This window comes from Prionailurus viverrinus, chromosome X (genome assembly GCF_022837055.1).
Source record: "Prionailurus viverrinus isolate Anna chromosome X, UM_Priviv_1.0, whole genome shotgun sequence".
Classification (NCBI taxonomy): domain Eukaryota; kingdom Metazoa; phylum Chordata; class Mammalia; order Carnivora; family Felidae; genus Prionailurus; species Prionailurus viverrinus.
This window is the reverse complement of record NC_062579.1, coordinates 51,088,873-51,104,615: the sequence shown is the minus strand read 5'-3', so window position 1 is coordinate 51,104,615 and position 15,743 is coordinate 51,088,873.

The following is a 15,743-nucleotide window of genomic DNA, read 5'->3' as shown; positions in this document are numbered from 1 at the left end:
TTTATCATGAATGGATGTTGTACTTTGTCAAATGCTTTTTTACATCTATTGAGACGATATTATGGTTTTTATCCTTTTTCTTGTTAGTGTGATGTATCATGCTGATTGATTTGCAAATACTGAAGAGCCCTTGCATCACCAGAATAAATCCAACTTGATCATGGTAAACAATTTTTAAACATATTATTGGATTCAGTTTGCTAATATTTTGTTGAGAATTTTTACATCTATATTTATCAGAGATATTGGCTTGTAGTTTTATTTTTTATGGAAGAATTTTTAAAATATTTTTAAGTTTATTTATTTTTAGAGAAAGAGAGAACTAGCAAGCATGAGTGGGGTATGGGCAGAGAGAGGGAGATGGAATTCCAAGCAGGCTCCACACTGACATAGCATGGAGCCCGATGTGGGTCTCAAACCCATGAACTGTGAGATCATGACCTGAGCCAAAATCAAGAGTTGGATGCTTAACCAACTGAGCCACTCAGGTGCTCCAATTTTCTTTTTTTGGTAGTGTCTTTATCTGGTTTTGGTATCAGGGTAATGCTGGCATCATAGAATGAATTTGGAAACTTTCCTTCACCTTACACCTGTCAGAATGGCTAAAATAAAAAAAAAACAATAAATAACAAGTGTTGGTGATGATGTGGAGAAAAAGGAACTGTCATGCACTGTTTGTGGGAATGCAAATTAGTGCAGCCACTGTGGAAAACCGTATGGAGTTTCCTCAAAAAATTAAAACTAGAATTACCCTATAATCCACTAATTCCACTACTGGATATTTACCCCCAAAAATGAAAACATCAATCCAAAAGATATATGCACCACTATGTTTATTGCAGCATTATTTACAATAGCCAAGATATGAAAGCAACCCAAGTGTCCATCATTAGATGAATGGATAAAGAAAAGATGATATATGGAGACAGGAGCTAATATGGTGGTGTAGTAGGAAGACCCTAGGCTTGCCTCATCCTTCAAACACAGCTAGATAACTAGAAAATCATTCTGAATACCCAAGAAATTGACCTGAGGACTGACAGAACAAACTGAACAGCTAGAGGGAGAGAAGAGGCCACATTGAGCAAGGTAGGAAGTGCAGAGATGTGGTTTGGGGAGAATTGAATCATGGATGCTGTGGAGGGGAGTGGGTTCTGATCATGGAGAAAGGCAAGAGAGAGTGGAGCTCACAGGGATACACACAAGGGGAACACACCCCCAAAGTCATTAACTGGAAAAACAAGAGGGGCTGATTTTTGTGAACTTTTGCAATCATCAGGACTTAAGGAGTGGAGTTTTGGAGGTTCATGGGCTTGGCTGATATAGAGACCTGAGGGTGCTGCCCTACTCCTGGAGAGAAGACAGGCAAGTGACCCCCGAGCAGACAGCATGATCTGAGGATTACCTAAGGTGCACAGGGCCAGAATGTTTCCTCTTCTTGGGGTGGATCTGTGAGAGGTAGCAATACTTCTCCTGGGACAAAGGAGCCTTGAAGGTGCCATTTCCCTCCCCTGCTCCTCAGCATAGGTGCAGAGACACCTTCCGAAGGCAGCCAACCCAGGCATTGGCAGTTTAGTCTGCTTTGCTCCAAATCCCACACCCCTATGCTCTGGCCCAACAGTCCTTCTGGGTCAAACCATCATCACTCCCAGCGTGGCAAGACCTTTATCCAGAAGACCAACACAGGGATCCTCCACATCAGGCCCCTAAAGTTTGGAGTTTTAGAAGTCAGGCTTGGTTGTGATAGAGCCCAAAGTGCACTGCACTGCCCCAGGCAGGCAAGCAATCCAGACACAGACAGTGTGAAAACAGTGGTCTGGTGGTGTAGAAATGTAAAAAATGCCTAGTATGCAGGAAGGGAAATTATTCACTCTTCTTGGAAGGTTTCCCTGAGAGCAGCAAGCACGGTCTCCCTTCTCTGGGAACAAAGGATCTGGCTGGTGACATTTCCCTCTCCTGCCCTTATCAGAAACCAAATTTGGCAAACAGCACAGCACCAACATTGGCTGCCTAACCTGCTTGTACCAGATCCCACCCCTCTGCACTCTGATGGTACTTCTTTTCTCAAGCAAGTGTGCTTAAGAACCAGTGCAGCAGGCTCCTTCCCCAGAAGATCAGCATAAACCCCTGCATGCACCAAGTCTACTGACCATAGAGTTCTGCAATGCTTCAGTTCTAGTGAAAATAGCATCAGGTTTCATTTAAGCTGACCAGAGCATACATACTTAAACTCACTACACTCTAACTAAGGTCCAAACTAAGGTCCATTAAAGGCAAGGAAAGCCTCTGCAGATGGTTGACCTGAGAGATAGAGCAGCCAAAACACAGCAGCAAAGTGCATGCAGCACACACTAGAGAAAGTTCCTGAAGCTCCAGGCTCTGGACATTTGATAATCTCTCCTTTTTAAAGAATTTTTATTAATTTTTTTATTGTTTTTTTATTTTTGAAAGAGAGACAGAGTGTGAGTAGGGGAGGAGCAGAGAGAGGAAGACACAGAATCCAAATCAGACTTCAAGCTCTGAGCTGTCAGCACAGAGCCTGATGTGGGGCTCTAACTTACAAACTGCAAGATCATGACCTGAGGCAAAATTGGACACTTAACCAACTGAGCCACCCAGACACCCCAATGATCTCTTCTTCATAAAGCAATTACTCACAGGAACAGAAAGCACAGAAAGATTTTCTAACACATAGAAGAAGACAGAGACCTAGACAAAATGCCAGAGGAATTCATCCTAAAAGAAAGAACAAGACAAAGTCATGGCCAGAGAACTAATTGAAACGGATATAAATAATATGCTTGATGCAGAATTTAAAGCAACAATTATAAGGCTACTCTCCGGGCTTGAGAAAAGCATGGAAGACATTAGGGAAAACCTTACGGCAGAGATAAAAGAGCTGAAAAACAATCAGGCAGAAATGAAAAATGCAATATCTGAGATTTGAAACCTACTGGATGTAATGATCACAAGGATGGAAGAAGCAGAGGAATGAATAAATGATATAGAAGATAGAATTATGGAAAATAATTAAGTTGAACAAAAGAGACAAAGAAGAATGATGGATCTTGACAGTAGGCTTAGGGAACTCAGTGACTACATCAAATGTAATAACATTTGTACCATAGGAATACCAGAAGAAGAAGAGATAAAAGGGAGGAGAATGTTTATTTGAAGAAATCATAGCTGAAAAGTTCCTTAATCTGGGGAAGGAAATAGACATCCAAATCCAGGAGGCACAGAGAACTCCCATCAAAATCAACAAAAATAGGTCAACACCAAGACATATTGCAGTTAAATTTGCAAAATGTAGTGATAAAGAAAAAAAGTCCTAAAAGCAGCAAGACAAAGGAGGTCCCTAATTTACCAGGGAAGACCCATAATGCTAGCAGCACGTCTGACCACGGAAACTTGGCAAGACAGAAGAGAGTGGGATGATACATTCAACGTGCTAAATAGGAGAAATCTGTAGCCAAGAATACTCTATCCAGCAAGGCTATCATTCAGAATAGGAAGAAAGATAAATAATTTCCCAGGCAAACAAAAACTAAAGGAGTTCAGGACCACTAAACCAGCCCTGAAAGAAATATTAAAAGGGACTCTTTGAGTTAGAAGGAGACCAAAAGCAACAAAGGCTAGAAAGGAATAGAGAAAATTTCCAGAAACAATGACAAAACAAGGAATAAAATGGCACTAAATGCATATATATCAATAATTATTCTCAGTGTAAATGGACTAAATGCTTCAATCAAAAGACATAGGGTGCAGGGGCCTGGGTGGCTCAGTCAGCTGTTTGACTCTTGATTTTGGCTTAAGTCATTATCTCACGGTTTGTGGGATCAAGGTCTGCACTGGACTTTGTGTTGACAGCATGAAGCCTGCTTCATGTTCTCTCCCTCTCCTCTCTCTCTGCCCCTCCCCCCATTCTCTCTCTCTCTCTCTCTGTCTGGAAGTAAATAAATAAACAAAAGATAGGGTGTCAAAAGGAATTAAAAAGCAAGACTCATCTATATGTTGCCTACAAGAGGCTCATTTTAGACCTAAAGACCCCTGTAGATTGAAAGTGAGGCAATGGAGAAACATTTATCATGCAAATGGATGTCAAGAGAAAGCTGGAATAAACTGTAACAAGAGAAGAATAAGGGCAGTATATCATAATAAAGGGGATTATCCAGTAAGAAGATTAAAAAAATTGTAAATATTTATGCCCCCAGCACTGAAGCACCCAAATCTATAAAACCATTAATAACAAATATGAAGGAACTCATTGATAATAATACAATAATAGCAGGGGACTTTAACACCCACCCTTACATTAATGGGCAGATAAATAAGTGGAAAACCAACAAGGAAACAATGGCTTTAAATGACACACTGGAACAGATGGACTTACAGATATATTCAGAACATTTCATCTTAAAGCATCAGAATGAATACAAATTCTGCACATGGGACATTCTTCAGAATAGATCACATACTAGATCACAGATCAGACCTCAACAAGCACAAAAAGATTGAGATCGTAACATGCATCTTTTCTGACCACAATTCCATGAAACTTGAAGACAACCAGAAGAAAATATTTGGCAAGACCACAAATCCATGGAAGTTAAAGAACATTCTCCTAAAGAATAAATGGAATTTTACAATAAATCTCATTAAAAAAAAGAATAAATGGATCAAACAGGAAATTAAATAAGAAACAAAAAAAAACCATGGAAACAAATGAAAATGAAAACATTACAGTCCAAAACCTTTGGAATATAGCAAAAACAGTTCCAAGAGGGAAGTATATAGCAATACAGGCCTATCTCAAGATGCAAGAAAAACCTCAAATAAACAACCTAACCTTATACCTAAAAGAGCTAGAAAAAGAACAACAAAGCCTAAAGCAAACAGAAGAAGGGAAATAATAAAGTTTAGAGCAGAAATAAATGATATAGGAACTAAAAAACAGTAGAACAGATCAGAGAAACCAGGAACTGGTTCTTTGGAAAATTAATAAAATTGATAGCCACTTATCAAGAAAAAAAGAGAAACAAACCAAATAAATAAAATCACAAATGAGAGAGGAGAAATAACAACCAACACCACAGAAATATAAACAATTATAAGAGAATATTATGAAAAATTATATGTCAACAAATTGGACAAACTGTAAGAAATGGATAAATTCCTAGAAACATATAAATTACCAAAACTGAAACATGAAGAAACATAAAACTTGTACAGACCTATAACTTGCAAAGAAATTGAATCAGTAATAAGAAATCTCCCAATAAAAAAAGTTCAGGGCCAGATGGCTTCACAGGGGAATTATACCAAACATTTAAAGAAGAGTTAATACCTATTCTTCTCAAACTATTAAAAAATAGAAATGGAAAGAAATTTTCCACACTCATTCTATGAGGCCAGCATTATCCTGTTTCCAAGACTAGACAAAGACTCCATGAAAAAAGAGAACTACAGGCCAATATCCCTGATGAACATGGATGCAAAAATTCTTAACAAAATACTAGCAAATTGAATCTAACAGTACATTAAAAGAATCATTCACTATAATCACATGGGATTTATTCCTGGGCTGCAAGTGTTCAATATTCACAAGTCAGGCAATGTGATACACTCCATTAACAAAAGAAAGGATAAAACTGTATGATCATCTCAATCTATGTAGAAAAAGCATTTGACATAGTGAAACATCCACTCATGATAAAAACCCTCAACACAGTAAGTCTAGAGGGAACATACCTGAACATAATAAAGGTCATATACAAAAAAACCTACAGCTAGGGGATTCAGGGGACGATGGCAGCGTAGGAGGACAATGGGCTCACTGCATCCTGCTGATCGCTTAGATTCCACCCACGTCTGCCTAATTTACCCAGAAAACTGCCAGAAGACTAGCAGAACGGACTCTCCAGAGCCAAGAGTAGATGAGAGGCCCATGGAAGAGGGTAGGAAGGGTGGAGAGGTGGTGTGCGCTACACGGACTGGCGGGAGGGAGCCAGGGAGGTGGAGAGGCAGCCAGCCCACCCGGCAAGGCAGAGCCCCCGAGTTTGGCTTGCAAAAGCAGAGGGGCCGGGTGGAGTGTGTTCTGACAGCCAGCGGGACTTAACATCTGGAATGTTATAAGTCAACAGCTCTGCTCGGAGAGCTAAAGGACAACGGGAAGGAGAATTGTTGAGCCACAGAAGACAGAGATCAGCTTGGTGTGAAACAAAGGCACTGGGAAGCGCCATCTCCCTCGCCCACCCCCCAGCCAAAATCCCAAAGGGAACCAGTTTCTGTCAGGAACTTGCTTGCACCGTGCAAACACTCAATGCTGTGCTTCTGCAGATCCATCCCTCAGACGGGTCTGCCTCCCTCCCAGTGCCACAGAGCCCCTCCCAAAGCAGACCAGCAAAGGCAAAGCGAGCTGAGCCTGCCCCTCCCACCCCTGTGCACCTTGCAGATCTACCCCGGCTAATATGCCAGATCCCATTGAAGCAGCACCACAAGCCTGGCAGTGTGCAAGTAGCCCAGACAGAGGCCACACCACTCCACAGTGAGTCCTGCCATTGGGAAAGGGGAAGATAAGGTACACACCAGTCTGACTGTGGCCCCAGTGGTGGGCTGGGGGCAGATATCAGGTCTGACTGTGGCCCCAGCCACCAACACAAGTTACTCCACACAGCACAGAGGAAGTGCCCTGCAGTTCCGTGCCACTCCAGGGACTATCCAAAATGACAAAATGGAAGTATTCTCCTCAAAAGAAACTCCAGGAAGTAGCAACAGCCAACGAACTGATCAAAAACGATTTAAGCAATATAGCAGAAAATGAATTTAAAATAATAGTCATAAAAGCTGGGCTTGAAAAAAGTACAGAGGACAGCAGAGAATCTATTACTACAGAGATCAAGGGACTAGGAAACAGTCAGGAGGAGCTTAAAAAATGCTATAAATGAGCTGCAAAATAAAATGGAGGCGACCACAGCTGGGAAAGAAGAGGCAGAGAAGAGAATAAGTGAATTAGAAGATAAAATTATGGAAAAAGAAGCTGAGAAAAAGAGAGATAAAAAAAATCCAGGAGTATGAGGAGAGACTTAGAGAACTAAGTGACACAATTAAACAAAATAATATACGCATAATTGGGATTCCAGAGGAGGAAGAGAGAGAGAAAGGTGCTGAAGGTGTACTTGAAGAAATCATAGCTGAGAACTTCCCGGATCTGGGGAAGGAAAAAGGCATTGAAATCCAAGAGGCACAGAGAACTCCCTTCAGACGTAACTTGAATCGATCTTCTGCACGACATATCATAGTGAAACTGGCAAAATACAAGGATAAAGAGAAAATTCTGAAACAGCAAGGGGTAAACGTGCCCTCACATATAAAGGGAGACCTATAAGACTCGTGACTGATCTCTCTTTTGAAACTTGGCAGGCCAGAAAGGAATGGCAGGAGATCTTCAATGTAATGAACAGAAAAAAAATATGCAGCCGAGAATCCTTTATCCAGCAAGTCTGTCATTTAGAATAGAAGGAGAGATAAAGGTCTTCCCAAACAAACAAAAACTGAAGGACTTGATCACCATGAAATCAGCCATACAAGAGATCCTAAGAGGGATCCTGTGAGACAAAGTACCAGAGACATTGCTACAAGCATGAAACCTACAGACATCATAATGACTCTAAACCCATATCTTTCTATAACACTGAATATAAATGGACTAAATGCTCAAACCAAAAGACAGAGGGTATCAGACTGGATAAAAAAACAAGACCCATCTATTTGCTGTCTACAAGAGACTCATTTTAGACCTGAAGACACCTTCAGATTGAAAGTGAGAGGATGGAGAACTATTTATCATGCTACTGGAAGTCAAAAGAAATCTGGAGTAGCCATACTTATATCAGACAAACTAGACTTTAAATTAAAGGCTGAAACAAGAGATGAAGAAGGGCATTATATAATTACAGGGTCCATCCATCAGGAAGAGCTAACAATTATAAATGTCTATGTGCCGAATACGGAAGCACCCAAATATATAAAATGATTCATCACAGACATAAGCAACCTTATTGATAAGAATGTGGTAATTGCAGGGGACTTAGTACTCCACTTACAACATTGGATAGATCATCTAGACACAGGATCAATAAAGAAACAAGGGCCCTGAATGATACACTGGGTCAGATGGACTTGACAGATATATTTAGAACTCTGCATCCCAAAGCAACAGAATATACTTTCTTCTCGAGTGCACCTGTAACCTTCTCCAAGATTGATCACATACTGGGTCACAAAACAGCCCTTCATAAGTATACAAGATTTGAGATCATACCATGCATACTTTCAGACCACAATGCTATGAAGCTTGAAATCAACCACAGGAAAAAGTCTGGAAAACCTCCAAAAGCATGGAGGTTAAAGAACACCCTACGGAATAATGAATGGGTAAACCAGGCAATTAGAAAAGAAATTAAAAAATATATGGAAACAAATGAAAATGAAAACACCACAATCCAAACGCTTTGGGATGCAGCGAAGACAGTCCTGAGAGGAAAATACATTGCAATCCAGGCCTATCTCAAGAAACAAGAAAAATCCCAAATACAAAATCTAACAGCACACCTACAGGAACTAGAAGCAGAACAGCAAAGACATCCCAAACCAAGCAGAAGAAGAGAAATAATAAAGATCAGAGCAGAAATAAACAGTATAGAATCTAAAAAAAACTGTAGAGCAGATCAATGAAACCAAGAGTTGGTTTTTTGAAAAAATAAACAAAATTGATAAACCTCTAGCCAGGCTTCTCAAAAAGAGACGGGAGATAACCCAAATAGATAAAGTCATGAATGAAAATGGAATTATTACAACCAATCCCTCAGAAATACAAGCAATTATCAGGGAATACTATGAAAAATTATATGCCAACAAACTGGACAACCTGGAAGAAATGGAAAGATTCCTAAACACCCACACACTTCCAAAACTCAAACAGGAAGAAATAGAAAGCTTGAACAGACCCATAACCAGCGAAGAAATTGAATCAGTTATCAAAAATCTCCCAACAAATAAGAGTCCAGGACCAGATGGTTTCCCAGGGGAGTTCTACCAGATGTTTAAAGCAGAGATAATACCTATACTTCTCAAGCTATTACAAGAAATAGAAAGGGAAGGAAAACTTCCAGACTCATTCTATGAAGCCATAATTAATTTGATTCCTAAACCAGACTGAGACCCAGTAAAAAAAAGAGAACTACAGGCCAATATCCGTGATGAATATGGATGCAAAACTTCTCAATAAGATACTAGCAAATCGAATTCAACAGCGTATAAAAAGAATTATTCACCATGATCAAGTGGGATTCATTCCTGGGCTGCAGGGCTGGTTCACCATTGCAAATCAATCAATGTGATACATCACATTAACAAAAGAAAAGATAAGAACCATATGATCCTGTCAATCAATGCAGAAAAAGCATTTGACAAAGTTCAGCATCATTTCTTAATAAAAACCCTTGAGAAAGTCTGGACAGAAGGAACATACTTAAACATCATCAAAGCCATTTATGAAAAGCTCACAGTTAATATCATCCTCAATGGGGAAAAACTGAGAGCTTTCTTCCTGAGATCAGGAACATGACAGGGATGTCCACTCTCACGGCTGTTGTTTAACATAGTGTTGGAAGTGCTAGCGTCAGCAATCAGACAACAAAAGGAAATCAAAGGCATCAAAATTGGCAAATATAAAGTCAAGCTTTCACTTTTTGCAGATGACATGATATTATACATGGAAAATCAGATAGACTCCACCAAAAGTCTGCTAGAACTGATACATGAATTCAGCAAAGTCGCAGGATACAAAATCAATGTACAGAAATCAGTTGCATTCTTATACACTAATAATGAAGCAACAGAAAGACAAATAAAGAAATTGATCCCATTCACAATTGCACCAAGAAGCCTCAAATAGGAATAAACCTAACCAAAGATGTAAAAGATCTGTATGCTGAAAAGTATAGAAAGCTGATGAAGAAATTGAGGAAGATATAAAGAAATGGAAAAACATTCCATGCTTATGGATTGGAAGAATAAATATTGTTAAAATGTCAATACTACCCAAAGCTATCTACACATTCAATGCAATCCCAATCAAAATTGCACCATTCTTCTCGAAGCTAGAACAAGCAATCCTAAAATTTGTATGGAACCACAAAAGGCCCTGAATAGCCAAAGTAATTTTGAAGAAGACCAAAGCAGGAGGCATCACAATCCCAGACTTTAGCCTCTATACAAAGCTGTAATCATCAAGCAGCATGGTATTGGCACAAAAACAGACACATAGACCAGTGGAATAGAATAGAAACCCCAGAACCAGACCCACAAAAGTATGTCCAACTAATCTTTGACAAAGCAGAAAAGAATATCCAATGGAAAAAAGACAGTCTCTTTAACAAATGGTGCTGGGACAACTGGACAGCAACATGCAGAAGGATGAAACTAGATCACTTTCTTACACCATTCACAAAAATAAACTCAAAATGGATAAAGGACCTGAATGTGAGACAGGAAACCATCAAAACCCTAGAGGAGAAAGCAGGGAAAAACCTCTCTGACCTCAGCCACAGCAATTTCTTACTTGACCCATCCCCAAAGGCAAGGAAATTAAAAGCAAAAATGAACTATTGGGGTCTCATGAAGATAAAAAACTTCTGCACAGCAAAGGAAACAATCAACAAAACTAAAAGACAACCAACGGAATGGGAAAAGATATTTGCAAATGACATATCGGACAAAGGGCTAGTATCCAAAATCTATAAAGAGCTCACCAAAGTCCACACCCAAAAAAACGAATAATCCAGTGAAGACATGGGCAGAAAATATGAATAGACACTTCTCTAAAGAAGACATCCAAATGGCCAACAGGCACATGAAAAGATGCTCAACGTCGCTCCTCATCAGTGAAATACAAATCAAAACCACACTCAGATATCACCTCCCGCCAGTCAGGGTGGCCAAAATGAATGAAACAGGAGACTATAGATGCTGGGGAGGATGTGGAGAAAAGGGAAACCTCTTGCACTGTTGGTGGGAATGCAAAGTTGTGCAGCCGCTCTGGAAAACAGTGTGGAGGTTCCTCAAAAATTTAAAAATAGACTTACCTTATGATCCAGCAGTAGCACTGCTAGGAATTTACCCAAGGGATACAGGAGTACTGATGCATAGGGGCACTTGTACCCCAATGTTTATAGCAGCACTCTCAACAATAGCTAAATTATGGAAAGAGCCTAAATGTCCATCAACTGATGAATGGATAAAGAAATTGTGGTTTATATACACAATGGAGTACTACATGGCAATGAGAAAGAACGAAATATGGCCCTTTGTAGCAACGTGGATGGAACTGGAGAGTGTTATGCTAAATGAAATAAGTCATACAGAGAAGGACAGACTCCATATGTTTTCACTCCTATGTGGATCCTGAGAAACTTAACAGAAGACCATGGGGGAGGAGAAGGAAAAAAAATGGTTAGAAAGGGAGGGAGCCAAAACATAAGCGACTCATAAAAACTGAGAACAAACTGAGGGTTTATGGGGGGTGGGTGATGGGTATTGAGAAGGGCACCTGTTGGGATGAGCACTGGGTGTTGTATGGAAACCAATTTGACAATGAATTTCATAATAAAAAAAGCCTACAGCTGATATCATCCTCAATGGGGATGGTCAAGAGTAAGACATGGATGCCCACTCTCATTACTGTCATTTAACATAGTACTGGAAGTCCTAGCCTCAGCGATTAGACAACAAAAAGAAATAAAAGGCATCCAAATAAGCAAGGAAGAAGTCAAACTTCTGCTATTTGCAAATAATATGATACCTTATGTAGAAAACCGGAAAGACTCCACCAAAAATTGCTAGAACTGATACATGGATTCAGTAAAGTCTCAGGATACAAAATCAACATACAGAAATCTGTTACATTTCTATACACTAATAATGAAGCAGGAGAAAGAGAAATCAAGTTCAGAATGGCTAAAATTAACAACACACGGAACAACAGGTGTTGGTGAGGATGTGGAGAAAGAGAAACCCTCTTATGCTGTTGGTGGGAATGCAATTTGGGCCAGCCAGTCTGGAAAACATCATGGAGTTTGCTCAGAAATTTAAAAATAGAACTACCCTACAATCCATTTACAATTACACTAAAAAGCATAAGATAAGGAATAAAACTAACCAAAGAGATAAAAGATCTGTATTCAGAAAAGTATAAAACATTGATGGAAGAAATTGAAGATGACACAAAGAAATGGAAAGACATTTCATGCTCATAGATTGGAAGAACAAATATGGTCAAAATGTCTATACTCCCCAAAGCAATATAATGCCATCCCCATCAAAATACCACCATCATTTTTCACAGAGTTAGAACAAAGAGTCCTAAAATTTGTATGGAACCACAGGAGACTCCAAATAACTAAAGCAATCTAGAAAAAGAAGAGGAAAGCTGGAGGCATCACAAGTCTGGACTTCAAGTTATATTACAAAGCTGTAGTGATCAGGACATGATGGTACTGGTACAAAACAGACACTCAGATCAATGGAACAGAATAGAAAACCCAGAAATGAACCTACAACTATATGGTCAACTAATATTTGACAAAGCAGGAAAGAATATTTAATGGGAAAAAGATAAGTCTCTTCAACAAATGGGAAAACTGGACAGAAACATGCAAAAGAGTGAACCTGGGCCACTTTCTTACACCATACAGAAAATAAATTCAAGATGGACTAAAGACCTAGTCGAGGGACCTAAAATCATAAAAATCCTAGAGGAGAACACAGGCAATAACCTCTTTAACATCTGCTATAGCAACTTCTTACTATATATGTCTCCTGAAGCAAGGGAAACAAAAACAAAAGTAAATGATAGGGACTTCATCAAGATAAAAAACTTTTGCACAGTAAAGGAAATAATCAACAAAATTAAAAGTCAACCTTTGGATTAGAAGATATTTGGAAGTGACATATTTGATAAAAGGTTAGTATCCAAAATATGTGAAGAACTTAAAAAACTCAACACCCAAAAAACAAATAATCCAATTAACAAGTGGGCAGAAGACAGAAGACATGAATAGACATTTTGCAAAGAAGACATACAGATGGCTAACAGACACATGAAAAGATGTTCAACATTACTCATCATCAGGGGAATATACGTCAAAATTACAATTATATATCACCTCAGACAAGTCACAATGGCTAAAATTAACAACACAGGAAACAAAGGTGTTGATGAGGATGTGGAGAAAGGGAAACCTTCTTAAACTATTGGTGGGAATGCAATCTGGTCCAGCCACTCTGGAAAATGGCATGGGGGGTTCCTCAGAAAGTTAAAAATAGAACTATGCTACATTTCAGCAATTGCACTACTAGGTATTTTCCCAAAGGGTACAAAAATACTGATTTAAAGTGATACATGCACCCTGATGTTTATAGCAGCATTAGCAACAGTAGCCAAATTATGAAAATTAAATAGCCAAATGCCCATCATCTGATGAATGGATAAAGAAGATGTGGTATATTTTTACAATGGGATATTGTTCCACAATAAAAAAAAAGAATGAATTCTTGCCATTTGCAATGATGTGGATGGAATTAGAGTATTGTGCTAAGTAAAATAAGTGAAAGAAACATACCATATGATTTCACTCATATGTGGGACTTAAGGAACAAATGAGCAAAGGGGAAAAAAAGAGGGAGTGAGCTGCAAATCAAGAAACAGACTATTAACTATAGAGAACAAACTGATGGTAACCAGAGGGGAGGTGGGCAGGGAGATGGGTGAAATAAGTGATGAGGTTTAAGGAGTGCGCTTATTGTGATAAACACTGGGTATTGTATGGAAATGCTGAATCATTATATTGTACACCTGAAATTGCACTGAATGAATTAACTGTAATTCAAATAAAAACTTTAAAACAAATAAAATTAATTAGTATAACATAAGGTGAAATATTTAGTGTTGAAATGAAAAAGAACCCACTAACTTAGAATTCTGTACTCTGTGAAATTATTCTTCAAAAGTTAAGGACAAATACTTTCTCAGCAAGCACAAATTGAAGGGAATTTTTGCCAGTACACTTGCCTTGTAAGAAATGTTAAAAGAGGTTCTTCAGAGAGAAGAAAAATGATACAGGTCAGAAACTTGGATACATATAAAGAAAAGAGGAATGTTGGAGAAGGAACAGGTGAAGGTAAAATAAAACTTTTATTTTTCTTATTCTTTATTGATCTAACAAATACGAATTTTTAAATAATAATAGCAACAATGTATTTGATTTTTTATGCTTATATATATATATTATATATAAATATATGGTTATGCATACCTACATACATACAAATAAAATGAGCAACATCAATGATGTAAGAGGGAAGAATTAGGAATATTTTGTTATTATAAGGTACTTGCACTACTCATGAAGTGATATAGTGTGATTTGAAAGTGTATGTCTATTAGTTTTAAAGTATATTGCAAACTCAAAGCAGCCACTAAAAAAAGGTTAAAAAGAGAAGTACTGTATAATTGATATGCTAAGAAAGGAGAGTGAAGAATCATAGAAGTTGCTCAATTAAAACCACAAAAGGCAGAGTGTTGTCAACAGGATGACAGAGTAGAAGGTTCCCTGCTCATATCTCTCCTCAGCAACAAAAACTTGGCAGCCACCATGGAAATAAAGCCTTCATGGGAGCTTTGGGATCCAAGTAGGAGATTATGAAACTCCCACTGGAGCCCACAACCAAGGAGGGCTGTTTTGAGAAGGTAAGTCTGTGCCCAGATAGTAGGCTCACTGACCATGGTCCAGCTATGGATTCAGAAACAGCCCTACCCTCTGTGTGGACTTGGTTATAGCCCCATTTGGCCTTGGTCTTGTTACCAGGACTACCTGCCTGCTTGTGCCCGGGGTAACAGGCCCATCCACCTTGGTCCTGGCTATAGACTCTGAAAGTGGCCTGTGACACAGCCCCAGCTCCTATTAACTGCTAGTCCTGCCCACCCAGAGTTTGGGTGGGACATATCTATCCATGACCTCAGAGATAGGCCTCCTGACTTCAGTATGACTGAAAATCTTGAAGTGTCCCTGTAACCTAACTTTAGGGACTGCTACCATTTTGGAATGGACCTGCCTACGCAGAGACCTGGAAAGAGATGTGCTCCTTTGTGCCCCAGCAGGAGGGCCTGCTGATCTTGGGCTGACTGTTGATCCTGGAACAGTCCTGTGATCTGGCTCCATTCCTACTTATCTGCAGTTTGGAGGAAGTCCTGATTTCAGGAAACTTGTAGGAGGCATGCTAGCCCATTCCCCTGAAGGCAAGCCTGGTCCCAGCTGTGGACCCTGTAACTCAGCTCCATCTCTTCTCAGTATGAGCCCAGGGCCAATTCTTCCCACCCAGTGAAAGGCCCAGTGACCTGCCAGGAGTCCTCCTAGGGACTCAATGGGAACCACACTCATCTGCATACCTGGTAATGGACTTGCTATCTCTGGACCCAGGAGCAGACCCTTCTTCCAGTGCAAGCCCTACTGATCAAGGTCTCAGAGGCAGTCCTGTCCACACAAGAAGCAGACAGAATCCATGCCTTCCCAAGGCCCTGGTAATAGATCTTACAACCATGGACCCCAGTGAGGACCCAGCTCAGCCACATGACCCAGTTTCCACTTCAATGTAATCCTAGAGACAATATCATCAACCCAGGT